Genomic DNA, 26,863 nt, shown 5'->3' with positions numbered 1-26,863 from the left:
ACACACACACACACACACACACACACACACACCCTTCAGCAGCACTGTTATACATCAACAGTATCAAAATTACCTGAAATAAGAGTCAAGACAGCAATCCATACACCAAAGTACAAATGACATTTTTCACAGAACTTAAAAAAAAAAATACTAAAATTTACATGGGTTCACAAAATACCCCCAATAGCCAAAGCAACCTTGGGAAAAAACAAAAATACAGGAGGCATTTTAATACCTCACTTCAAAATATACTACAAAACTGCTGGGCATGGTGACAGATGCCTTTAATCCCAGTGACTTGGGAGGTGAAGGCAGGAGGACTGCAAGTTCAAGGCCAGCCTCAGCAATATAGCAAGACCCTATCTCAAACTTTAAATAAACAAACAAACAATAAAAGGGGATGGAGATGTGGCTCAGTGGTTACCTATTGCACTTGGGATCAATCCCCAGTACCCCTCTTCCCCCAAATACTACAAAGTAATGAAAACATCCTGGGATTGGCAAAAAAGAGACATAAAGACCAATGGAACAAAACATATTAGAAGTAAGCACAAGCATATATAGCCAACTGACTTTAGAGAAAGATTTGAAAAACACACATAGGAGAATGAATCGTGTTTTAAATAAATGATGCTGGGGAAATTGGGTATCCACATGCAGAAGAATAAAATGAGACCTCATTTCAAAAATCAACTGTACATAGACTAAAGATTTATGTAAGATCTGAAATTCTGAAACCACTAAAAGAAAACAGGAAAAATCCTTCAGGATACTACTATGGCCAAGGATATTTTTAAGAAGCACACACACACACATACACACACACACACACACACACACACACACACACAGACACACACACACACACACACACACACACACAAACAAAGCAAAACAAAACAAAAAACAACAGAAATAGTATAGGAAACAAAAGCAAAAAAAAAAAGGTATCATATTAAACTACTAAATGTCTGTACAGCAAAAGAAGCAATAAAGAGTGAAGGTCTTAAAGAATGGAAACTTATACCTCTGAATAAGTTTAACACTGACCATGTTTTTTTACCTGGTTTATTCCACTTAAAATGCCCTTGAGCCAAAACCCAATGAAATTCAAATCCAGAAGGCCTAATAAGAAATCTCTCCATCTCAATTAGTTTAGTAAAAAATAATTTAAAAATAGTTTTTTATTTCACAGATATTATTTTTATATTGATTTGCTAGGTTTCTCCCTATTATTTAATATTGTATTCATTAACACAATTATATATATAAATATATATATATTTAATGAATTAAATGGATTTACTCATTCCTCTTTCTCCCTTGTTCACTTTATATTATCTCCCTCTTTTTCTTTTTGTGTTTTCTACTCCTGTCTCTCCACTGCCATTTCCTTTCCCTCTTTCCTCATCATGACCCCACAGTTTAATAGCAATGTACTTTCTTTAATACCTAATTTCTTAACTTATGCTAGAGAATTACTCCACTTTCCACTTTTAGATAAAAGAGATTGAGAAGAACATGTTCAGAATATTTTTTGAAGGTTTATTAGTATATGGCTTTGTTCTGAATTGATTACAGCTGATTGTATCTCCTCTCAAAACAGTGTGAGGGACTGAATATAAAATCAATGTTGGGTGTGAGTTTTGACATAGACATATTCCCAACTCAGGGCACACAATTAAGAGAAACAGCTCACTAAAAAGTTCCTTACATAACACTGGAAGAGATAATCATCCTAGCAGATGTGAAAATATCAACCCAGAAATACAAAAAATGTGAGGAAACAAGGTAATAAGATAGTTTACAAAATTCACACCTCTCCAATAACTGATTTCATAGACACTGAAGTCAAGAAAATGTCAGATGAAGAATTCAACAAGTTTTTGGACGGGGGTTGTAGCTCAGTGGTAGAGCGCTCCTCTAGCAAGTGTCAGGCACTGGATTTGATTCTGAGCACTGCATAAAAATAAGCAAATAAAATAAAGGTATTGTCCATCAAAAACTACAAATTTTTTTAAAAATTCAAAAATTGGTTAAAATGATCACTGAAGTAAAAGAACATCTATCAAATAAACTAAAGGAAGAAAGGTAGGCTATAAAAGAGCATTTGAATTTAAAGATACAGATTCATAAAAAGCACCAAACAGAAATCTTGGAAATAAAAATCTCAATCAAATAAAAAAGTCATTTGAAATTCTTACTAATAGATTAGGTGATGTAGAAAACAAAGTTTTAGGCCTTGAAGAGAAAATATTAATGAGAATACTTTACATGAGCAGAGTATCTAAGAAATATGGGACATTAAAAGACCTAACAAGGCTCATAGAACAAGAGAGATACATGACACTGATATACCAAAAATACAGACTAAGAAAAGAATTTTTAAATGCTACAAGACAGAAATGCCAAGGACATGTATAAAGGAAAACCAGTCACAATGACAGCAAATCTCTCAGCAAAAACTCTAAAGGCCAGGAAGGCTTGGAACAAATTGTTTCAAGCCCTGAAAGAATGTAATTATAAACCTAGATTGCTATTTCCAGTAATTATGTGACAGAACCTAAGAAGAAATAAAAAATTTATGTGATAAGAATAAACAAAAGAAATCATGACCACTAAGCAAATACTATAGAAAAATAGAAAATTCTACACACAGAAGATGATAGAAGTTTTAATAAGGAGATCTCGGAAAGGAATAAATCTCATTAGAAGAGTATATTAGTCATTCACAGACTGAAAATGAAAAGATGGAAAATTATATTTAATGCAGATGGAGCCTGAAAGAAGCAGGGGTGGTAACTCTCACATCAGAAAGAAGCAAATTTTAATCCAAAAAAAAAAGTGGCTAAAAAGATCACTGGTAGAGAAAAAAGTCCAACAAGAAAAAATAAAGATTGAAAATATTATCCCCCAAATACCTATGCACTGAATGAGACAAAATAAACAATATTTGACAGTAAGACTCAGATTAAATTCCAATACAACAATCATGGTAACTTCAATATAATTCTCCAATAGATACATCATAAAGACACTACACAAATAAAACCTACTATAGATCAAATGGACTTAGGGACATCTACAGAATATTTCATCCAACAACAGCTGAATATGCTATCTTTTCAGATGCTCATGAAATGTTCTCCAAGGTAAACCCTATTTTAGGACACAAAACAAGTCTTTGAAAACATTTTTCAAAAACTAAAATAATTCTTTGCATCATATCAGATCATAACAAAATAAATTCATTGGCCAAGAAAACTACAGAAACTATATAAATACATGGAGACTGAATAATGCAATACTGAATGATGAGCACAGGACAGGCATGTTAGGTCACAAAATAAGTCTCAGCAAATTTGAAAAAAATGAAGCCAAAGCATGTATCTTCCTCTGAAAACAATGAAATATAACTAGAAAAACAGTAAGAATTTTAGACATTGACTATAGAAATATATGCATATTAGAAAATATTCTCTTCATTAACCAATAGGGAAATTTAAAAATTTCTTGCAAACATATAAAAATAATGTTCTAAAACTTATGACAATATGGTAAAAGCAGAACAAATAGGTAATTTTTATAGTAGCAAGTACTTACATTAGAAAAATAAGATTTCACAAAAACAAATTAAGGATGTAAATTAAAGAACTAGAAAAGAATTAACCAAACCCCAAGTTAGTAGAAGAAAAAAAAATAACAAAGATTGAGCAAAAATAAATAAAATAGAGCCTTAAAAAATACAAAAGATTAATAAAAAAGGGATTTTTTAAAAGATAAACAAAACTGACTAATCTTTACTATATAGACTAACTAAACAACAATAGGAACAACAAAAAAGAAACAGAAGACCCAAGTAAATAACATCAGGAAATACAAATGCAAAGAATCATTAAGGATTATGATGTATAACTATACAGGAATAAATTGAAAAACCTAGAAGAAAAGTATAAATTTCTGGATACATATGACCTAACAAAGTTGAATCACAATGACAAAAATCAGAAGTGATCAATAACCAGTAATACAAAAATTTACCAAAGAAGAAATACCTAGGATGAGATGGCTTCATGCCTGAATTCTGCCAAATATTTAAAGAAGGAATAATGCCGGTTCTCCTCTAAATACTTTAAAGAAATGAAAAGGAGGAAACCCCTGAAAACTTACTCTGTTAAGATAGCATTACCCTGATAAATAAACCAGGCAAAAACAAACAATAGCAAAAACAGACTATAGCCAGGCGCAGTGGTGTATATCTGTAATCCGAGTGGCCCAGGAGGCTGAGGCATTAAGCAACTCAGTGAGACCCTGTGTCTAAATAAAATACGAAATAGGGCTGGGGATGTGGCTCTGTGATCAACTGCTGCGAATTCTCTCTCTGATCCCTGCCCCCCCTGCTCTCCCCCCAAAATTCAGATCATTACAGATCAATATCCCTGATGAACAAATATGCAATAATTCTCAAAACTATGTTAGCAAATCAAACACAAAAGTACATTAAAAAGATCCTGTGCCATGATCAAATTAAATTTATCCCAGGGATACAAGGAGGTTCAAAATAATAAACTTAGCACAGTAATACATTAATAGAAGAAAGGACAAAATCATCTAATTATGTCAGTGGATAGAAAAACTATATTCAATAAGATTCAATGTCCCTTTGTGATAAAAACTCTCAAAAAATTAGATAAAGAAGAAATATACTTTGAGATAATGAAGCCCACATGTGACAAAATTGTAACCAATACTCTGAATAGGTAAAAGCTGACATCATTACCTCTAAGATGAAGGAAAAGATAATGATGTCTATTGTCACTGTTCTCATTCAACACAATATTGGAAATCTTAGGCAGAGGAATAAAGCAAGAGAAAGAAATAAAGGGCACCCAAATAGGAAAGAAGAAAGTAAATTATTTTTGTTTATAGAGGACATGATTTGATATATAGAAAAAACTGAAGATTCTTCTGAACTGTTAAAAAGAATACATTTCATTAAGGTTGTAGGATATAACAATTAGCAAAAATCAGTAGCTTTTTTATTTAAATATGCCAAAAACAAAATTGCTAAAAAACTAATCAATAAAATAGTCCCATTTGCAATACCTACAAACTTAAGTGAAAAGAAGGAAAAATAAAATACCTAGGAATAAGTTTAAACAAATGACTAATCTCTACAACAAACATAACAAAATGCTGATGAAATAAATTGAAGAGGACAAAAGTAAATAGAAAGACACTTCCTGTTCATGGAGTAAAAAAATCTTTATTATTAAAATATCCACAGTACTCAAATCAATCTACAAATTCAATATTATTCCTAACAAAGCAAATATGTTTTCTCAGAACATAACTAAAAGTTTTATGCAATCACAAAAGGTGCCAAATAGCCAAAGCAGTCCTGAGCAAAAAAAAGCTGAAGGTATTATAATACCTGACTTCAAAAGATACTACAAAGATATAGTAACCAAAACAACATGGTGTTAACATAGAGTACAAAAGAATTGAGTTCCTAGAGATAAATCCACAAATAACAGTGGACAGTTTGGGCTAAGGTACCCATAGTGTGCATTGAGGAATGGAAAGTTTCTTCCTTGAACTGTTCCAGAAAAACTGGATATATACTGGATATCCACAAGATGAAAACTAGATCCCCATCTTTCACCATATAAAAAAAAACTACAAAAAAATGATAAAAAATTAAATGCAAGACCCGTATCTATACAACTACTAGATGAAAATATAGAGAAATGTTTCAGTACATTGGTCTGGGAAAAGATATTTTTTGCTATCAATTCACAAACACAGGAAACAAAATATGTGATAAATTGGATTATCATAAACTAAAACTTCTTCATGATATTGAAACCCATCAAAATAATGAAGACATAACTGACAGAATAGAGAAAATATCTGCAAGCCATGTATCTGACAAGGGACTAATATTTAGAATATACCAGTTAATCAAAAACTCAAGACAAAAACAATCCAGTTTTCAAAAGACTGAAAGACACAGACTTTTTCACAAAGACAGTAAAAAAATGGCCAATAAAGGATCAACCTAGGCACCTACTGACAAAAGAATAGATAACGAAAATGTGATATGTAGATACAATGAAATATTATTCAGTCATCAAAAGGATGAAAGCTTGTCCATTGTGAGACGAGAGATGAAGAAGAAGACATTATGTTAAGTGAAGCAAGTCAGGCTCAGAAAGAATATGTTCTTCGACATATATAGAACAAAAGTTGGATCTCAAAGAACTGGAGAAGAAAATGGTGGTTACCAGAGCCTGAGTAGGACATGGGGAAAAGAAGACAGAGAGTGAATTATTAACAGGTAGAAGGGTACAGCTGGACAGGAAAAATAACTCCTAATGTTTTACAACACAACAGCCTAACTATAGTTCACAACAATTAACTGAAAATATTTCAAAATAGGTAGTAGAGAAAATTTCAAATATTCCTACCACAAAGAAATAATAAATGCCTTAAGTGACAGAGAAGCTAATTACCCTGACATTATCTACATTTGTGCACATGTATTAAGTGTCAGATTATACTCCATAAGTTTGTATAATTACGATGCATCAATTAGAAGTAAAGATACTTTTAAAGAAAAGAATGAAGAGATAACAGGAGCAAAAAGTAAAACTCTCTTTATTCAAAAATGACCATATCTCACATGTAGAAAAGTTCTAAACAACCTAAAAAAAAAAAAAAAAAAAAACAGAATAAAACAAAACTCACCACACCCTGACCAAAACTGCTAGGATAAAATTACTTTGTACAAATTTTAAAAACTGTATTTTTGTGTAATAGCAGGGAACAATCTAACACAAAATAATAAAATCACAGTTACAAGATAAAATATGAAAACGATTAGAAAAGAATTGATTCATTACAATTCATATGAAAACTTCAGAAGCTATTGTGTAAAATAGGACAAGTTTATCCCCAAATTTGTATTCTGCAAAGGACCTATAATACTCAAAACAACTTTGAAAAGGAAGAACAAAGTAGAAATACTATATTACCTAATTTAAAAATATTACTCAAGGGCTGTGGCTGTGGTTCTGTGGTAGAGTATTTGCCTAGCACATGTGAGGCCCTGGGTTCTATCCTTAACATCACATAAAAAATAAATGAATAAAATAAAGCTATAGAAAAAAAAGTTACTTCATTTAAAAAAAATCTTATTCAAATGCTACTCAAAGAAGGTAGCATGGGGGTAAGGACAAATAGCTCAGAATGCAAACCAATCTACAAGTTCAGTGTTGTTATCTTTATACCTAAAGTAGTCAGATACATCCATTAAAATAAAGAGAGATTAATATATTTTGAAGATGCAAAACTTCTTGGGCAAATTCTAGCAAATCACATTCAATAATATTAAAAAATAAAAAAAAAAAACTACAACATGACTGTGGGTTTTGACCCATGAATAAATGTAAACATATGAAAGTCAAACAACTCAGTTCATCACATTAACAATGTTCAAAAAGAATATTACACAATGATCTCCAGATGCAGAAAAGCAACTCATAAAATCCAATGTACATTCTGAATTAAAACTTTCTGAAGAACAGAAACAAACAAACTTTGTCAGTCTAATAGATGGCATCTATGAAAACCTTACAGTAAACAATACATTTAATGGTGAAAGACTAATTTTTTTAGACAAAAAAGCCAGACTAATGAGAAATATATATTGCATAATTCTATTGCTGCAAAAGTCTAAAAGAGAACCATGAATCAAATAGCAGAACAGGATGATGCAAGGGTAAAGTGCTGAGAAAGTAGGTAGGGAGGAACTACAAAGTGCCAAGAAAAATCTTCTAAGGTTGATGGACTTATTATTTATCTTGTGGCTTTTCAGGTACATAATATGTCAAAACTCATTCAATTATACAATTAAATGTGCAGTTTTACCTCAACTATACATTCACAAAGAACAAAAGACTACATGACTGCATGCCACATACATGTAAGCTCTTTTTTTGTTGTTTCAAATAAATGGGTCAGTATTGGATTATATGCAAGGTTTATGCAAAAAAGAGGATATAAAGATCTAACCAGAGAATCCATACTAAAACTAAGGCCTTGGTCCTGTTTCAAAAGATATTTATATACTTTTGAGTTAAAATGTTTAAATTCTGCTAAAATCTCAAAGTTATATATAAACACACACCTACACACAAAATTTCTTATGTTAAACTACTGCTTTATATGAATTTATCAACTACAGTTTCAAATCCATCTGAAAACAGTGCTTCTATTGGAGTGTATCTACCTATACATATACTGCATCTAAGTAACAGAAATATAGGTACACATACAATCTATTAATTTATGTCAAATATGCTTTTATAATGTAGTATTTTCAAAGTTTTATGACTTCACAGAAAGACAAAATAAACTCATTCGTAATGTAGTATGACAAAAAATATTTCACTAACAATTCCTTTCTTATTCTTGTCCTTTTTCTTCTTAACAGACATGTTTAAAAAAGATTAGTCATTAATTTGATCATTAAACAAGACAGTAAGTAACACAGATCAAGAAGTAAAGCATTTAATTTTTTTCAAATGTGAAAAACATATCTTATTAAGGCTACATTAATTTAATAATCACATAAATATTCTATTAGTACAAATGCCAAGTCCATAGGCTGCCTCCAACAGTAGACAGTCTGAGTTTGGAAGAATGTGGCAGTAATAAGTGCATATTCTCCACATGTCATTTACATAGCATTTACAGCCACAGTTGTTTTCCAGAAAACAAAAGTAATAATTAGTAGAGTATTATGGCTTTACAGTTAGTCTGTTACAAATAAGCAATAATTATCTAAGGTAAAGACTTTCTAAATGACTTTAAAAATCCCTTACCGGTATCTATGAACAAATATGCCCTTAAAAATAGAGTTCATCATATTTTCGATTTCGTCCTGGTTTTCTTGTAGCTGGTGGGGGGAGAAAAGACAGTAAAAAACGTAAATTGAAAAACTGGCTATTTTATTTGGAATGAACATTTCCAAATGTTTTAAAATCCTGGTTATTATCTATCCTTTCTCTCATTATGCAATAGATGTTTGAAATAACCAGTATACTTGCATTACTTCTACAGCTTTATCACCTTAAATCTCTTGCTGTCTCTATCTAGACACGGATTAGCTAGGAATGGTAGTGAATATCTGTAATTTAAAGGACTCAGGAGCCTGAGGCAGGAGGAATTCAAGTTTGAAGCCAGTTACAGCAGCTTAGCAAGATCCTCCGCAACTTGGTGAGACCCCGTCTAAAAATAAAAAAAAATAAGAACAACTGGGGATTGAAAAAGAACTCAGTAGTGCCTCTAGGTTCAATCCCCATTTATTAAAGAGAAAAGAAACAAGAAGAAAAAATAGATATATACTACATAGTGACTAACAAGGTAAAGTGATCAGGCTCCTATCTCCAAAGTATCATCTGCTAAAAGATGGGAGCCATTACAGCATGTTAGCATAATGATAAGACTTATCTAATCCCAGGGGACAAATTGAAGTCAGAAAAGAGAGAGAGAACAATCTGAAAAACAATGTTCTAAAGTGAACGGGGATTAGATTCATTATACAAATATAAGGACTGGCCTTAGAGGGCATTGTAGTAAGAGAAAAGACAGAACGTATAGATATTACAACTATTGTAGCCAGACAGGTAGGTTTAATCCTTGAATAATCCTCTTCTGATTGTTTCCATTAAAGAACAAGATAATCAACTAAGTGTGAAGACAAGACAGGAGGTTTTATAGTTTTGAGGTAAGGCATAACCTTGTAAGGAAGTGCAAATAACTCTAGAATGAAATATCATAGGGTTTACTAGGCAGCATTAAAAAGGTTCCATTGACAGATTAACAGAAAATCCAGCCATTATAGTTAGGTTTCCTCCCCAGTCACTTTCAGGTACTCTGATGCAAGTGTGGTGCATATGGTGATACAGGGTTTTCTAGGGAGTATGACGAAGGGAGACAGAGGCAAGAAATTGAGGGTATAAAGAAGGATGTGATTATAATAAATAATGAAAGGAAAAAAGAGATAGATATTGTGTGAAGAATAATAAAAATACTGGGATGGAACTGCAAATTGGTGCAACCACTATGGAAAGTGGTATGGAGATTCCTCAGAAAACTTGGAAAGGAGCCACCATTTGACCCAGCTATCCCACTCCTCCGTTTATACCCAAAGGACTTAAAATCAACATATTATAGTAATGCAGCCACTCTATGTATAAAGAAGCTCAATTCTCAATAGCTAAACTATGGAACCAACCTAGGTGTCCTTCAATAGATGAATGGATTAAAAAAGGGGTATATATACCCAATGGGATATTACTCAGCTTTAAAGAAGAATGAAATTATGACATTTGCTAGTAAATAGATGGAGTTGGAGAAAATCATGCTAAGTGAAATAAGCCAATCCGAAAAAACCACAGGCCAAATGTTTTCTCTAATATAAAGATGCTAATTCACAATAAAAGAAGAATGTTACCTTAGACTAGGTAGAGGGAATCGAAAAAAGGGGAGGAAAGGGGATTTAGGGATAGGAAAGATAATGGAATGAAACAGTCATTATTACTTTATGTATGTATGTGACTGCATGATCAATATGATTCTATAACATGAACACTCAGAAAAATGAAAAAATTATATCCCATCTATAGATATCAAAGTGCATAAATGCATTCTACTATCATGTATAACTAATTAAAACAAATAAAAAATTTAAAAAAATACTGTGTAAAAGTATTTCAGGACCAAACAGAAGAAAAACAGTAGATGAGTAGGAAAACAGAAAAAAAAAACACTACACTGCCCTGGCTGGTCTAAAACTCATAGGTTCAAGTGATCTTCCAAAGTGGGGAGGGGACTATAGGCACATGTTACTATATCTAGTGTCTAAAAATGTTTGATAATGGGACACATTAGATTATTAAGAGAGGGTTGATAATACTTAATTTTGCATAAGCCTTACTATAAAAAGCTTAGGTTAAAAGGGGGCTATGATAAACTTCATCATTTTCAAATGATAAAGATTTAACTAATTGGGACTGGGGTTGTGGCTCAGGGTAGAGCACTTGCCTAGCATCCATGAGGCACTGGGATGTACCCACATAAAAACAAACAAAAAAAAACAAAGAAATAAGCAAGCAAATAAAAGTATCCTATCCATCTACAACTAAAAAACTATTTAAAAAAAAAAGATTTAACTAATCCCTTTATCCCTTTAAATTTGAAGCAAAATAGGAAGGAGAAAAGATTTTTCATCTTCAAAGAATCCAGAAAATACCTGCAGTCTCAAATCACAAATATATGAATAGCAAGGAGACGAGGAGGGAACATTCAAATCAAAGAAAGAGGTAGAAAAATCATGACAGCTATTATCTGTGAAACAAAAAGCCATTTTGCTCTGTAAAATGCAGAAACAGACTGCATCTGTTCCACAGAAGATGGAAAGTGATATAGTCTGTAAAATATGCAATTAAATTCCCATGTCCTCACCAAACCTAGGCAGCCTGGCAATTTTTCTACCACATACTTATTTTGGAAGTCCAGACATTTATTTCTTGAGGAAAATAAACCAGAGATTTGGAATCATCGTATATATACATAATACATATGCATACATACACACACACACACATATGTGATTCACATTAACAATTATATGTGATGTGCAGAATGTCAAGCACTTCCTCACCCTACCCAACTCCAAAATGTCAAGACAGCCATTATACATGCTTCTGCAAAGAAGCTGATCTTTTACAGGAGAAAAAAAAATTACCAAAGCCAACATCTGAGGACCTATAATGAAAACATTAGTTTACCACTAGACAACCCCACAATGATACCCACCAATCTGGAAAAAACATACACCAGAGTATAGCACCGTAAAATTTCAGAATACTAGGAACAAGTAGCAAAATGTAAAAGTTTCTAAAGACAAGAAACAGGGTCATTACTTGGCAGAGCAGCTCAAGACTGTTATCCCAGTGACTGGAAGACTGAGACAGGAGGATTCCAAGTTTGAGTCCAGCCTCAGCAACTTAGTGAGATGCTGTCTCAAAATAAAAAAATTAAAAGGGTTAAGGAGGTGGCTTAGTGGTTAAGTGCCCCCCCCACCGAGTTCAATAGGGAGGGAGGGAGGGAGGGAAGGAAGGAAGGGAGGAAGGAAGGAAGGGAGGAATGGAGGGAGGGAGGGAAGGAGAGAGGCTTGAAATATTTTAATTAATTATTTATTTGTAAAGTTGTTGATGAACCTTTATCTTATTTATTTATATGTGGTGCTGAGAACCGAACCTAGTGCCTCACACATGCTAGGCAAGCATTCTCTCACTTAGCCACAATCCTAGCCCTTGAAATCTTAATAGCGAAGAACTTCTCAGGAGCAATACTGGAAGATAGAGACAAATTCTGAAGAAAATAATTTGTAATATTTAAATCTAAATTGCAGTCAACTATTAAATAAGAGGCCAAATCCATATTTTGTAAACATGCAAAATCTCAAATATTTACTTCCCTGATATCCTTTTATTCATAAATGTATCAGATAATATCCTATACCAGAAAAGGAGACTAAATTAACGGGAAAAATATAATAGGGGATCTAAAAGATAAAGGATCCAAACAACAGGAAAAACAGAAAATTTATATAAATTGAGGGACAGTACAATTGTAGCAAATAAGGTTATGATTTAAAAAAATTAAAAGCACATTAAAATTCTTGTTAAATAAATTTAACACTTATTTTATTTCCTTGATTCTATTTAACTTAATTTTGACCATAATTTTAAGTTTGTAAGAGTTCTGATTCTTCACGTTGTTTTAACTACATGCCAGTACTGAGAAAGGATCACTGGTATTGATACCATACAGATGAAGCACAGATGTTAAGCTGCTTGTCCAAAGTCACTAAGTTAATAAATACAAGATACAAAATGTTTGTAAAGTGATTTTTAAAAACAAGGTTTATTTTAAGAAACTGGTTTCTAAAATAAAGCCGATTTTCAGAACTGTTAAAAAAAACAAAAGGAATGTAAAAACCAACAAAAAGAAAAAATTTTAAATTACTCTAGACTCAAAAAAGATATTAAAATTTTAAAGTCATACTTTTCTTTTACAGATATAATTATATGATGTGGAGGTATTTGTGGTTTTGGCCAACTGTATATTAACCCCAAAATACTACAAGGTAATGATTAACAAATATTAGAAACTTGAATTAAAGTTTTATACCTGTAGCATGGGTGAGAAAGATGAATGATAAAGTAAAATAACAGAAGGGATAAAAGTACAAGGCAATGAAAACTTGTACTTTTTAAGAAACACTTAAAAATGAGTAGGAAAATTTAAATATAAAGACAAAAATTAAAAGAGAAATTATTTATACTCTATGGTCTCTTTTTTTTGATGATGACAGATTGTACTAAACTTTTCAAATCCTAACCATAAAAAACAGAAATAATCTGTCTGTTTAAGAATTATAAAATACTTAGTGAATTTAATAAATAGAATATGGGTTCTGAGAATCAATAGGTAAGTAAAATGAAAATGCATCATATTAATATTCCTTAACAGCAATTTTTCTAAATTCACTAACTTGTCTTTTTTCCCTGATTTCCCCATTAGCCATGTCTATTATTACTATAAGTAGGTATTCAAACATTCTGTATGAACACAGACAAATACTATTATCCCTCTTGTCATTATAGAGTAAGAGCAGCAACTTACTAAATTCCAGACACCATTCCAAACTCTCTTAATCTCTTTTAGAAAGAAGTAACTGTCATTATCTTTCCCACTTTGCATTTGAAGAAAATGAGACCAGGTAGGTTAAGATTATCCAACTAGTAAAAGGCACAGAGAAATGGGAATCCAGAAAGTTTGGCTCCAAAACCCATTCTATCAATCACTAATATATGGTTTCAGCAACTAAAAGCCAAAGAAAAGAAATGTCAATATTCTAAAGCAAAATGATTTTCACCCTACTATTAATAAATAAAGCAATTTCACATACATAATGTCTTTCTTCACAGAAAAAGTTTAGAGATGCTAAGAAATGTTAATAAATAATAAACCATATGCAAATATAAAATCAACCACAAGTTAACATAATAGTGTCAAACAATAAAGTATAAAGAAATATTTAATCCTTCAAGAGTTTTATCTTGAAATTTATCTTGAAACCATTTATCAAGACTGCCCTTATATAATGATCTTGACCACATTTTAAAATTTTTCCCAAACTCAATTTGGAAAAAATTAAAACAGAATCAATTACTTCATTATTAATACAGATACTTAATTCTTTATTCTCCTTTGTTCAAATAAGCATCTTCACCTTAAAAGTGAGAGGTAGCCAGCCAGTATTAGATTAATACTATCTGCAACATCATTAGAAAATTACATAGGTGAGAAAATAATGAAAAATAAAGTTAAACCAATGTTGCTCATTCTGAAAACTGCCATCTAACAAAAATTTGAAGTGAACAAGTTCTGAAGTATTGGCATACAGTTTAAAAGCAGTTGCTTAAAAATGAGATAACTATAATTCTGAAAAAGATTCTTGGAAGAAACCATTATTTTCATAATTCCAAACAAAGTGCTAAATCAAAGAAAGTCCTATTTATTCATGACCATGTTTAAAAAAAAAAAAAAAACTTTCTCCTAAAGTATAAAAACTTCATCAAATTGGGGGAAAATGTTCCCAGTCTCAGACTATAAATCCACCAGAATTAGTGTAAGAAAATGTTTCTTAGATAAGTTAAATCCATAAACTGTTCTAATATGTCCAACTGAGAGCTATTATAAGGGTACTTAGTTCTGAGGATTAAGAGTTAATAAAAACTGTACTGCAATGTGAGCCTTCTTTATTTAACGGGTCAAGCAAATAAAACACTATACTTTAAATTTTCAATTAATAGAAAAGAAAAATAAGGAAAGTAGGAAATAAAATGTAACTGTTAACAGCCTGTTTCAATTTAATAATAAAAGTACTCCAAAAAGAGTTTACCTCCAATGAAAAGTTAGAATACTTATAAACTGGGATAACAGACCTGAAGAACTACAGAATGTTGAAAACTTTTAACAAAAATGTAGTATAGAGTTTAACTCAATGCATAAACACTGATAATAGGGACACATTAGTTAATTCATAATAAGAAAGTGGGATATTTGGAAAACAGATTAAAAGTACTACTGATAAGATCACTCTAGTAACTTATGAAGCTATGGAACTCATCACATCTGTACCCTACAAAATAACTAACCTGATTCTCTCTCTTCTCAGCTAAGATATAAGCAATGTCAAGGAGCATTTTATTCCAAAGCCGATAATCATATCTGGCCATAACTGCCTTGTAACTGTCCATGCACATAGTCTTTGAAGCAGAGGATTAAATGTTCCTGCCCATTTTATCTAGTCCCTAAGACTTGTCCTGCAAAGTGAATAAAAATGATTATCTTTTAATCTATGCCTCAATACATACCACAAAAAAAGAGGACAAAGATGAGAACAAAACATCCTTGACAATATGGATAATTATTGTCCAACTTAGAATTAAGTTCTCAGCAAGCCCTCTGTGCTTTGTTGAAAGAAAGGTGATTGATATGTCTCACACATTTTATTCAACTGAGCTTCAGAAGATATGATGATTAATATAGACATATGGGAATTAAAGTACTATTTTGAAACAAATTTAGAGAATGACTGAAAAATAGGTTCTAAGTTTTAAAAAATCAGTATAAACAATGTTGATAACTTCCACTTTTCAATATTTGATTTTGAAAAACAATTTCAAATGCAAATAATCTACATGATGAAATTTTTAAGAGTTTGGGTGAAAACAAAAAGGCATTCATAAAACAATTTTAAGAGCTATCATGAACACAAGTAAATAATGGGAAAAGAGACAACAAAGAACTCGAAGGAAGCTACTCAACTTAAACAGAAGAAAAGCCATAATGAAAATATACAAAATTAGCAGATATAAACAACCAAAGGGATAGTGAAAATGAGTCAACAGAAAGAAGAACTAAAATGAATCATCATAATAAATGTAGTTAAAATACAGAAATACATCATTTACATGGCATCGAAGGACAAATGCAAATGAATTAAAGTGTGTTGTTCAAAGAATTAAGACAACATGCTATTTTTGGTTCCAGAACTGAAGACAGGGAATTGTGCCTAACCATGCCCTCTACCACTGAAATATATATCCCTAGTCCCAAGTCAATATTTTAAAAGTGAAAATATCCTGCATATTTCTATAATACAATACTCTTTCTCTTTTCCCTTTTTTACCCCTCAGTACTAGGGACTAGAACCCAAGAGTTCTTTATCACTGAGCTACATACTCATCCTTTTTATTTTGAGACAGGGTCTTATTTAAGTGTCTGGGCTGGCCTTGAAATTTCCATCCTCCTGCTTCAGGCCGGCCAAGTCACTGGGATTAGAGGCATGCACCAAGGTGCCCAACTTCTGTTCTTAAATAGAGTTGTGTGGCACAAAGTTTTCTGGATTCAAGAGAGGTAGTCTACTGCTAAAGAAGAGCCCCAGATTGCTCTGAAACATAAGATCTATAAACTAACCTTTCTGTCTTTTTTGTGAATTGCCATTTCAAAACACTACCAGCAGAACAGTATCTAAGGTTAATCTTCAATTTGTTGCTTCTCCTTCTCTCCTGACTTTAAGAAAATAGATAATAACTTCTTTTTGAAGGCAAGTGCATTAATTTTTTATGACAGCAACTTTGGCTTTTTAGAAGCAATTTCTACCTTATGTTTAAGTTGTATATATTTCAAATCACTGAAGTCTTTATGCATCTGACAACCAGGTAATTGGGCATTACTGTACACAGAGAGAAGTAAGATAAAAAGAAAATAGAAAACAAAAAAAAAAAAGAAAAAGCAGACATATGCAGAAGATATTAAAGGCCATGAAATTAGAGAGCAATGTGTAGTATCACACAACTTACTGAATAAACATTTTAATTATATTTTAAAAAATATATAACTACGTAAAAAACATTTCTCTTCCTAATAATGAAGAGGAGGATATTCTCAAAACAGAATAAACTGTGTTTGCTTTATGTTCAGTACAGAAATATTTAACAATAAATGATATTTCTATTTTACCTTTTATATAAAGATAAAACTAGGTAAAACATCTCCCTCTCCTCTTAACAATGAGAAAAAAGACAATGGTAAAAGAAAATAAATCGTTTCATATTTGTTTGGCATAAAACTGTAGAACACTAATCATAGCTGTATAGAACCAAAAATAAATAAATAAAAAGAAAATTGGAAAAAATGAATGGGATATCTCAAATAACTCCAGATAATATTATCATACTGGAATTGGGTAATAGGTCAAGCCAGAAAACAACACAATATTTAATCAGGCATTTGTAGCATATTGTTCCCAAATCACCAGGATCAACATCATTTAGAAACTTGTTAAATCCTGAGGGTGAGGCCCAATAATCTGTTTCTACATGTCTTTAGATGATTCTTATGCATGCTGAGGTTTGAGAAACAATGTTTTAAATAAATGCAATACTAAAATTTAAATGCAAGATGAAATGTATGTAGTTAACCTAAATCTGGTTTGTCATGGTAAAAATTAAGATGGAAGATACACAAAGTTACTGCTACAAAAAGATGTAAGTTGGGAATATTGAAATATGTTTATATATACACATGTGCTCTCACATGCACATTCCATACATGAATGAAAAGGAACAGTCATTTTAGGTAAGCACAGTTAAAGTAGTAGAGGCAAAACAGACAATTACTCAATTAATAAAATTATCTTTTGGGAAAACAAAAAAATGAATATACTTGGCTGACAAGTTAATAATAATTCTAAATGAAGAAAGCAAAGGTAAAAACTTATCAGTTTTTCATATTATCTGAATGAACTGATATTAGTATCTGAATGAAGCTGAGGCAGGAGGATCACAAATTCAAGGCCAACCTGGGCAACTTAGGGAGACCCTGTCCAAAAATTTAAAATGAACAGGTCAGGGGTATAGCTCAGTAGAGTATTTGCCTAGCATGTGTGAGGCCCTGGGTTTAGTCCCCACCTACCACCACCATCAAAAAAATCCATTGTGTTATTACAGTGATAATATTTTGCTAAGTATTTTTTAGCTTCTCTCCTCCCCCTCAGCCCTTTACCCCTCATCTCATGCAGGCAGGGCCTCTTGAGGCATGTGCTATACCACGGAGCTATATTCCCAGCCTAGCACTTTAAAAAAAATTTTAAAATTATCCAAGAGCATAAATAGTCAACTTTCTAAGTATGTGGAAACCTAACACTTTCTTTATTTTGCCCTCACACAAATTGAACTGGTGTTTGTAAATAATTACGTAGTCCTCAGGGTCTAAATTATAAGGCCATACTTGACTTTTTTTTAACCTGAGTCCCATCATATCCTAATTCATTCAGATCCCTTGTTTTTTTTCTGCAGCCATCTTCATCAAACCCTTCACTCCCCATCTCTTCCCATTGCCTTACACCACTATTGTAATAGTCACCTAAACAGTTCAGATCCTTCATTTTCCTCCTTTTAAAAAAAAGCAATATTATATACTTACACAAAAGGTCTCTGTAGTTTCTTATGGATTATAAACTATCATCTAAAATATGTAATGTCATTCAAGGAATGCCTTGATGTTTTTTCCAGTTTATCTCTGTTTTGTCTCAAATTCTTCATACCAGCTGATTTGGTCTGATCAATCATAAATGTAAACAAAAGGCAGATTCATTCATCCTTTAGCTATTTGGTAAAGTAATAGAGATTCCATAACATGATAAATTCATTGCAGGATTACATATTTCCCAGAAGCCTCTGCTTTTAAGAATTTCTTAAGATTTCAAATCCCTTGGCAAAGATTTTCAAACACGGCTTTTTTCATTAACAAGTCATAGATATGCTTGAAATATCAAAAAGAAGGATATGCCTTTTAAAATACATGCCATTAGACCTTTATTTCAACTCAGTCTCTTGGCCCACCTCATCCAAAGTTGACATTTAAAATTACAAACAGAAAAATGCATTCCATATTCTATGAAATTGGTAGACATTGAAGAAGAGTTTCTATGGTTTATTTTAAAAAGACTTTTTATATACTATTGTCTTAAATTGCCTTTGATATTTTCCTTGCATATATACCAAATCAAAATGTGTCTAACAATGTATTCGATCTAATTAACCAATAACATGAGGAACTTTGTTTTATAACACAAAGAACTAGTTTGTGACTCTATAGAGAGTATGATTCCTTGAAATTTTAGCTAAACTTTTGCCTTTTTCCTCTCTAGATAATGTTAGCTCACAAAACAATTCAGTTCTGCTTAAAATTCAACTTTTTAAAAATAGTCTTTAGTTGTTAATAGACATTTATTTTATTCATTTATTTATATGTGGTGATAAGAATCGAACCCAGTGCCTCACACATGTCAGGCAAGCACTCTGCTACTGAGCCACAATCCCAGCCCAAGATTCAGTCAACTTTGATGATGATAATGGTTATGTTCTTTCACATGAAGGCATTTTAAAGAAATATTTTTATGAATTATTCTTCCTTTCCACTACTTTTTTGCAGATCTAGTTCCAGATGCAGCTACTGAATATTTAGACCAAAGAAACGTGTTCTGTCATCTGACCCTACTTCCTTATCCCTTCACTTTTCTTACTTTCACAAACCCTGTGTTTTAGGGATCATGACAACTTCCTCATTTTTATTTCGCAAATGAAGTATTCTTACTTAAAATTTTTTCACTTGGTTACAGGAAATTTGATGTTGCTTATATTTTAAAAATCAGAAATTATTTTCCTTTTTCTACTCTTGCAATTAAGATGTGATGCCAGTTGGTGGCAGTAATATGCCATGGTGTCCTACTATCAGTCCATAATTGGGTTAAATCATGAATTTTTTTCCTTTTTTTTTTTTTTTTAACTCAGAACATAATTCCTTCCAAAAATGACAAATCAATTCTGCCCCAAAGTTTATAATAAGATGTATCCAAATTACCTTTCCTTTTAGAGTCAATAACATGGTTGGAGACAAAGTTCTATCCCTAAATGTAGAGGACCAGAACTACTCAGATATTTAAAAAAAGAAGAAAGAAAAAGAGAAAGAAAAAAGAAATAAATCCATAGGCATAAGACTGGAACTAACATGGGAAGAAACTAACGGTTTCTACACATTATTTAAGATAGAGATTAAAGAATCAGTAGAACAACAATTTGCTTAGTCCAAGTTTCTTGGTGTCCTTGGAATTTTCACCTCATTTCAAAAGGCCTAGCCCACTTTTGGAAATCATCCTTGATCAAATAAATGACTAAGACATTGTTTCCATACACACAGAGAAACCAATCTAACAGACAGCTTAGCACAGCCCTGTCACAAAATAAAAATTAAAAAGGGCTAGGGATGTAGCTCAGAGGTAGATTGCTCCTGGGTTCAACCCCCAGTATCACAGAAAAAAAGAAACATTAAGTTTAGTTGGTCAGTATAACTAAGTTTGAATCTACTTTCATTCAGTAGTCCCAAGGCATTGTCTAGTACTCAGTGAAACTGAATGAAAGTATGGATTGATTTTTGTTGTTGTTTGCTTGCTTGCAGTGCTGGGTGTGGAACTCAGGGCCTCATACACAAGTACTCTACCTAGCCCTGGATTAAAAAGTGTTAACAAACAATAAAATAAATCTGTTACTGTGTACCGTATGATAAATGAGAGGATGAACAATTACAACAAAAGCATTCCAACAACCCTCTCTGAGCTTGACAGCAGGAATGTTCAACCTGTTTTCCTGGATTTAATAGATGATTAGTTTCTTAATTCCTCATCATTATCAGATGTTTACCCTTCCACCCAATGTAAATCATCTCTGGGTAAAATATTTTATGGAAACCTATCTAAATGATTTTCCTATGATCTTTCATTGCATATATTTTATAACCAGGTTTATTTTGTAAAAAGAACTTTTATTATAAATATCACATGCATATGAATGACCTATTGAAACAATAAAAAGTTACTTGCTGTTATGGTTTAGATGTTAGGTGTCCCCCAAAAGCTCAAACCTGTGAGACAGTGCAAGAAGGCTTAGAGGTGAAATGATTGGATTATGAGAGCCTTCATCTTGATTGTGGTAATGGTTTAACAGGTATACATACATGAGGAATGGAATTGACCATCTACGGACTGAGACCTCCGAAACTGTACGTCCCCAAATAAACTTTTCCTCCTCTAATTGTTCTTGTTGGGTCTTTTAGTCACAGCAGAAAAAAAAAGATGACTAAAATACTTGCCCATATCTTTACTCTTGTTCTTAATTCTCCCCAGAGGCAGCCACTGTTATCTGTTTCCAAAAGCTTTTAGGCTTTCTCTTTAATCTTAGTGTTCCTAGGAAAGAAAATATAATAACAAGTTATCAGGATCAGAATTGCAGACCTTTCCTTCTAAATCAATGTAAACAATCAATAAATAAAATTAAATATAAATACCTTCTGTCAATGACACTTAGGTAGACGTATATTGAGTAGCTATTGCCATTTATGACAGACATTTGTTATTTTGTTTTTAGTGCAATTTTATCAATATAGGATTAACACAATAAATTACATATAATTAAAGTTTATAATTTGATGAGCTGTAACATGTATGTATACCCATTAAACTATTACCACAATCAAGATGACAAATATATCATCTCTAAAAGTTGCCTCATTGGCCTTTGTAAACCATTTCTCTTCCTTTATTCATCTCAGGCAACCACTCATCCACTGTCTGTCCACTGATCTGCTTTCTGTTATTATAGGTTAATTGAATTTTCTAGAATTTAAAAAAAAAATGGATTAGTAAGTACAACATGCATTAGATCTGGTTTGGTTTTGCTTTTTTGTATTGTTTCTCTACTCAATAAATTATTTTGAGTTTCATCCATGTTGTATTCATTCCTTTCAAGTACTGCTATGGTACTCCTTTGTATGATCATACTACAGTTTGTCAGTGTACCTACTGATGGATGTTTATATTCCAGCTTTGTCTTATAGTAAAGCTGCTGCAAACACTTAGACATTGTGATTATGCATCACCTGATCTGGTCTTGAGGTAAACTAAAATAGCTGTCTACAAAGCTAGGGCCTTCAGAAGCCGGAGAGGTAACATACAAAAGTGGAAAGAGGGACAGACATAATAAAAGCAACAATTTAAGCTCTGTGATGAACGGTGAACTGGCACTAGGCCGCCACACTGAGAGGGGTGGACACTAAGATCTCAAAGAGGAGAGCTCACACCCGTCTAAAGCCAGGAGCTGCTTCTCAGAGCCAGCTGATAGTCACCACCCTAGCCAGTGTTGCCAGACCTTTTTTTTTTTTTTTTTTAATCACCCAAAGAGCTGTCACAAATCCAGATTTCATGTGAAGTTTCTCAGGGTGTTTTGTTTTGTGTTTGTATTTAAGATAATATAATTTTCCTCCATTCCCAAGTATGGAAACAAATGAAAAATAAGATTTTAAAAAATCTGACAGATAGAAATAAAAATATTGGCTTGTATAAAAATCCTGATATTGGGCTGGGGTTGTTGCTCAGTGGTAGAGTACTTGCCTAGCATGTGTGAGGCACTGAGTTCGATTCCCAGCCCACATAAAAATAAACAAATAAAATAAAGGTATTGTGTCCATCAATGAATAAAAAAATATTTAAAAAAATCCTCTCAGTGGTAGAGCGCTCGCCTCACATGTGGAAGCCACTAGGTTCAATCCTCAGCACCACATACAAATAAAATAAAGGGGGCTAGGGTTGTGGCTCAGTGGCAGAGTGCTCACCTAGCATGCATGAGGCACTGGGCTCAATGCTCAGAACCTCATAAATGTAAAATAGAGATATTGTGTCCACCTAAAACTAAAAAATATTTTAAAATCCTGATATTTACTTAATTGGGTATTAAATATAAGCAGCATTCCTTGATTTATTCTTTCTGCTTTTGATGATGTTTGAAATTTTTATAATAAATAAAATTTATAAAAAATTACATTGCATAAAGCCAATTAAACAAAGAGGTAAGGTTTGGCAAATGTACTTGTTACCTACAACCAGATATATCACCCAGTCAAAAGCAGAACTGGACAACTTCATAGATTTTGGGTCTGCCACATAAAACAGAAAATTTGTTAAATCCTACAGACAAGAGGGGGAAAAAACAGAGAGAAACAAAGTGAGACTGAAACAAAAAGCCCAGAATGGGCTTAGTGTTTTAAATTTGGTTCCTCCTTCTGATCTCAACTGTTAGTGAAATTATTCCTACTTCCCTAGAAAGTAAGGGATTAAGCTCTTACCATTTTTTTTTCCTCATGGGAGTGGAAGTTTTCTCCCTGATATGAAAACAAAAACAATAAGAGATTTAAATGTTTCATGAACATGGTGATATGCTACCACCATCCCCCTTCGAGTAAGGATTTGTCCCAGCTATTGAGCCTGCTGTTGACCGAGTCTTTGGTGCCTTTAGAAGTGTTGCATTTGCAGACTGTCACCTTTGCTAAGGTCCTCTCCCAGCCTGGTCCACATATCGATTGGGGATCAAAGTGGAAATATAAGAGACTGGCCAACTTGCCCAACTTGGGACAACTATAATAGTCATTTTGAACCTCCAAAACTCCCTATGGTATCTGCACAATCTCTCTCCCCAATCCTTTTTTCTTTCCCACTCTTCTACAAGTGTTTAATCCAAAGGGCACTCTCCAAATACCCTACCTGTTCATGTCTTGTCGTCACCTTCCCAGGAAACCCAACCTATAACTGTTGAGGGCAAGAATAAGGTCTGAAGGAGCAAGCAATAAGATGGGGTTTTGCATATGAGCATTAGATGCCTACCTGACATTGAGGGCTCCTATCACAAGTTACAGTCTAAGTCTTAAAATTTTTATGGATGGTTAATGGGATTGGTACACCAGTGGAATGGTACATATAGGGAAAATGAAAATTATAAGAACAATGGAATTGGGTATTTCTCTGGACTAAAAATGTGATTGTACTGGGATATAGGGCTTTTAGGAGATAATTCAGGTTAAATTAGATTGTAGCAGTGAGCCCTAATATAATGGGATTCATGGCCATACAGAAAGAGGAAGAGAGCTGTGTCTCTTTGTGAACACACCGAGGAAAGAATGTGAGAGAACAAAGCAAGAAGATGGTGGTCTGCAAGCCAGGAAAAGAGCCTTAACCAGGAACCAAATGAGCCAGCACCCTGATTTTGCATTTCTCAGACCCTGAAACTGTGAAAAATTTCGCTTTGTTAAGCAATCTGTCTAAGGCATTTTTTAAAAATATTTATTTTTTAGTTGTAGTTGGACACAATACCTTTATTTTATTTATTTATTTTTATGTGGTGCTGAGGATTGAACCCAGGGTCTAGCATGCGTAAGGTGAGCGCTCTGCCATTGAGCTCCAACCCCAGCCCTGTCTATGGCATTTAGAAAAATATATTCTTTTAGTTTTAAATGGATACAATATCTTTTTTAAAAATGTATTTATTTTTAAGTGGTGCTGAGGATTGAACCCAGTGCCTCACATGCATGAGGCAAGCACTGTACCACTGAGCCCCAGCCCCAGCCCCTGTCAATGGCATTTTATTGTAATAGCTCATGGTGATTAAGATTATTGTTTAGCTGGGTGAATGGACTGGAAATAAGTTAATGAAAAGCTGAGAGTGATTAATATCCAACCGAAAGCTCAAAGTGACTACTTAGTACCTCACAAAAAAGAAGAGAAAAAAAATCTCCTGAAGTAGGAGTCCATAATAAGCCAAAGAATGAATTCAGTCAGAGTGAGCTAAACTCCAGTCAAGACAGGTATATTAAGCTAAGAGCAGAGTCTTAGTTGAGAAAGAATGGGGCTTGACAATCAGATGAGGACATTTCCAGAAATGGTCCCCCATTACTCAGAGATGATTCAGACATGTCTCTTCATTAAAATAATAAGTGTCTCCTCTTTGCCCTCAAGATTTGTTCACAGGTTCTCTCTTTCCGTAGGCCTTAACTAGTGTTAAGTCTCAATATGCTGGATATTGTCATTCAGGAAAGGACCTATATCCCAAAAGATCTTTAATACCCAGCCAGCATAAACTGGAAAAAAAAGTATAGAATTAAATTTTGAGAGTGCTTAATGATAATGAAAGGAACATCAGATTGGATAAGGGAGAAGTATATTCGGAAACACCCTCCCAGTACTAAGGATCTAAAACCATATCAAGACCTCCAACAGTTAGTGTGAATGGGTTCCAGAAGCATGAAAAAATTGATGACCCATATCAAATGAGGCTAAAATGTCACCATTGCCATGACAGAGAGTAGAAGAATAAATTTAAAGGATCAGGAATTTTATTATGCTGAAGAATATTTACTTTATAAAGATGGAAACCCCACCAGATGACTATTTTACATAAGGCCATTATTTACACCATATTTCAAGGCCATTAGAAATGCACCGTTATGCTGGACTGGGGACATAGTTTAGTGGTAGAGTGCTTGCCTAACATGCATGAGGCCTTGAGTTCAGTTCCCAGCACTATGGTTAAAAAAAAAAAAAGAAAAAGAAAAAGATGTGCTATTGTTGGGGCACCAGTATCTCTAAGATGATGACTAGTGACTCCCTGTAGGCCAGAACTGATGGTAAAAGAAGCCATGGAAGAATGAGTTTCACTGATAGCAATAGGGATAACAGGGTCCTAAAGTGATCAAGGCCACGTAGTGGTTATTAACTGTCAGAAGTCAAGTTGGACAATTATTATAAAGTCCCAGGTGCAGTGAGGAAAAAGAGAACCACAGAAAATAATATGAAGATAATTAATATGATGATCCTGAGGGAAAAATAAATGGACAGTTAATGAGGATACTACTCATTTTGTACCATTTGATAAATTCTAGGATTTATAACCAGGAGAGTGAAGCAGTCTCCTCAATTAAAATAATGATTCCTTGACAAGTTTCCAAACATGAATCTGTTTTTAGATCTAAAACCATGAACTCAAAGAAAGACAGGTTCCCATGAAGATGGACTTGAAATACCATGATGAATGTGCATAGTATCAATTTCCTCAGTATTTCCCCAAAGATTGTTTCAGAACCTCTTTTAGACCTAAAGCCATTTACTCAGATAACTGTCCACTGGGAACATGGGATTACCTAAACACTTCAAGGACCATAAGTCCTAGAATCTGAATTGACATTCTTACTTAGAGATCAAAAGAATAATCATGGTCCCTCTGTTAGAGTACGTACATATGGGAACAGTATATAACACCAAGGTCTGAATGTTTGTGCCCCACTCCCAATTCCTATGATGAAACTCAATCCCTACTGTGATAGTTTCAAGAGGTGGGGCCTCTGAGAGGTCATCAGATCATTAGTATATATCTTAAGGTATTGGAATTACAGATAATTTTTATTTTCTTTATATTTTTGTGCTCATTCCAAATTTTCTATAGTAAACATACACTGTTAGAATCACAGAAAACATGTTTTAAAACTAAACAATACTATTATATATCTTGATGCAGTTATTTCTAGAAACTGAATAGAATTGCAAACATCATTGTTAACTTATTTCCAAAGCTGAAAAACAGTTGCATCTAATATTTTAAAACATACAATATAAAGAGATGACATTAAAATACTAACATTGATATTTTAACTGATGAAAGATCTATTGAAATAATTGCAACTGGGCACAGTGGTGTATGCCCATAATCCCAGCTACTAGGGAGGTTGACCAAGGAGAATTGCAAGTTAGAGGGCAGCCTGGGTAATTTATCTGCTT

General features: G+C 33.0%; 1 pseudogene across 1 annotated transcript in view; it reads right to left on the bottom strand.

Moving 5' to 3' along the window:
• Positions 1-23,421, bottom strand: part of LOC144373993 (endothelin-converting enzyme 1-like) — a 71,240-nt pseudogene extending 47,819 nt beyond the window's left edge. Inside the window, exons 1-3 of the transcript XR_013433524.1 lie at positions 23,386-23,421; positions 21,358-21,451; positions 8,889-8,962 (exon numbers count right to left, since the gene is read on the bottom strand). The product of XR_013433524.1 is annotated as an endothelin-converting enzyme 1-like (transcript). The remainder of the gene's footprint in view (positions 1-8,888; positions 8,963-21,357; positions 21,452-23,385) is intronic.
• Positions 23,422-26,863: the final 3,442 nt, after the last annotated feature.

Source organism: Ictidomys tridecemlineatus, unplaced genomic scaffold (assembly GCF_052094955.1).
Source record: "Ictidomys tridecemlineatus isolate mIctTri1 unplaced genomic scaffold, mIctTri1.hap1 Scaffold_54, whole genome shotgun sequence".
Lineage (NCBI taxonomy): Eukaryota > Metazoa > Chordata > Mammalia > Rodentia > Sciuridae > Ictidomys > Ictidomys tridecemlineatus.
The sequence above is the reverse complement of the archived record's forward strand: the minus strand, read 5'-3'. Positions and strand labels throughout refer to the sequence as shown.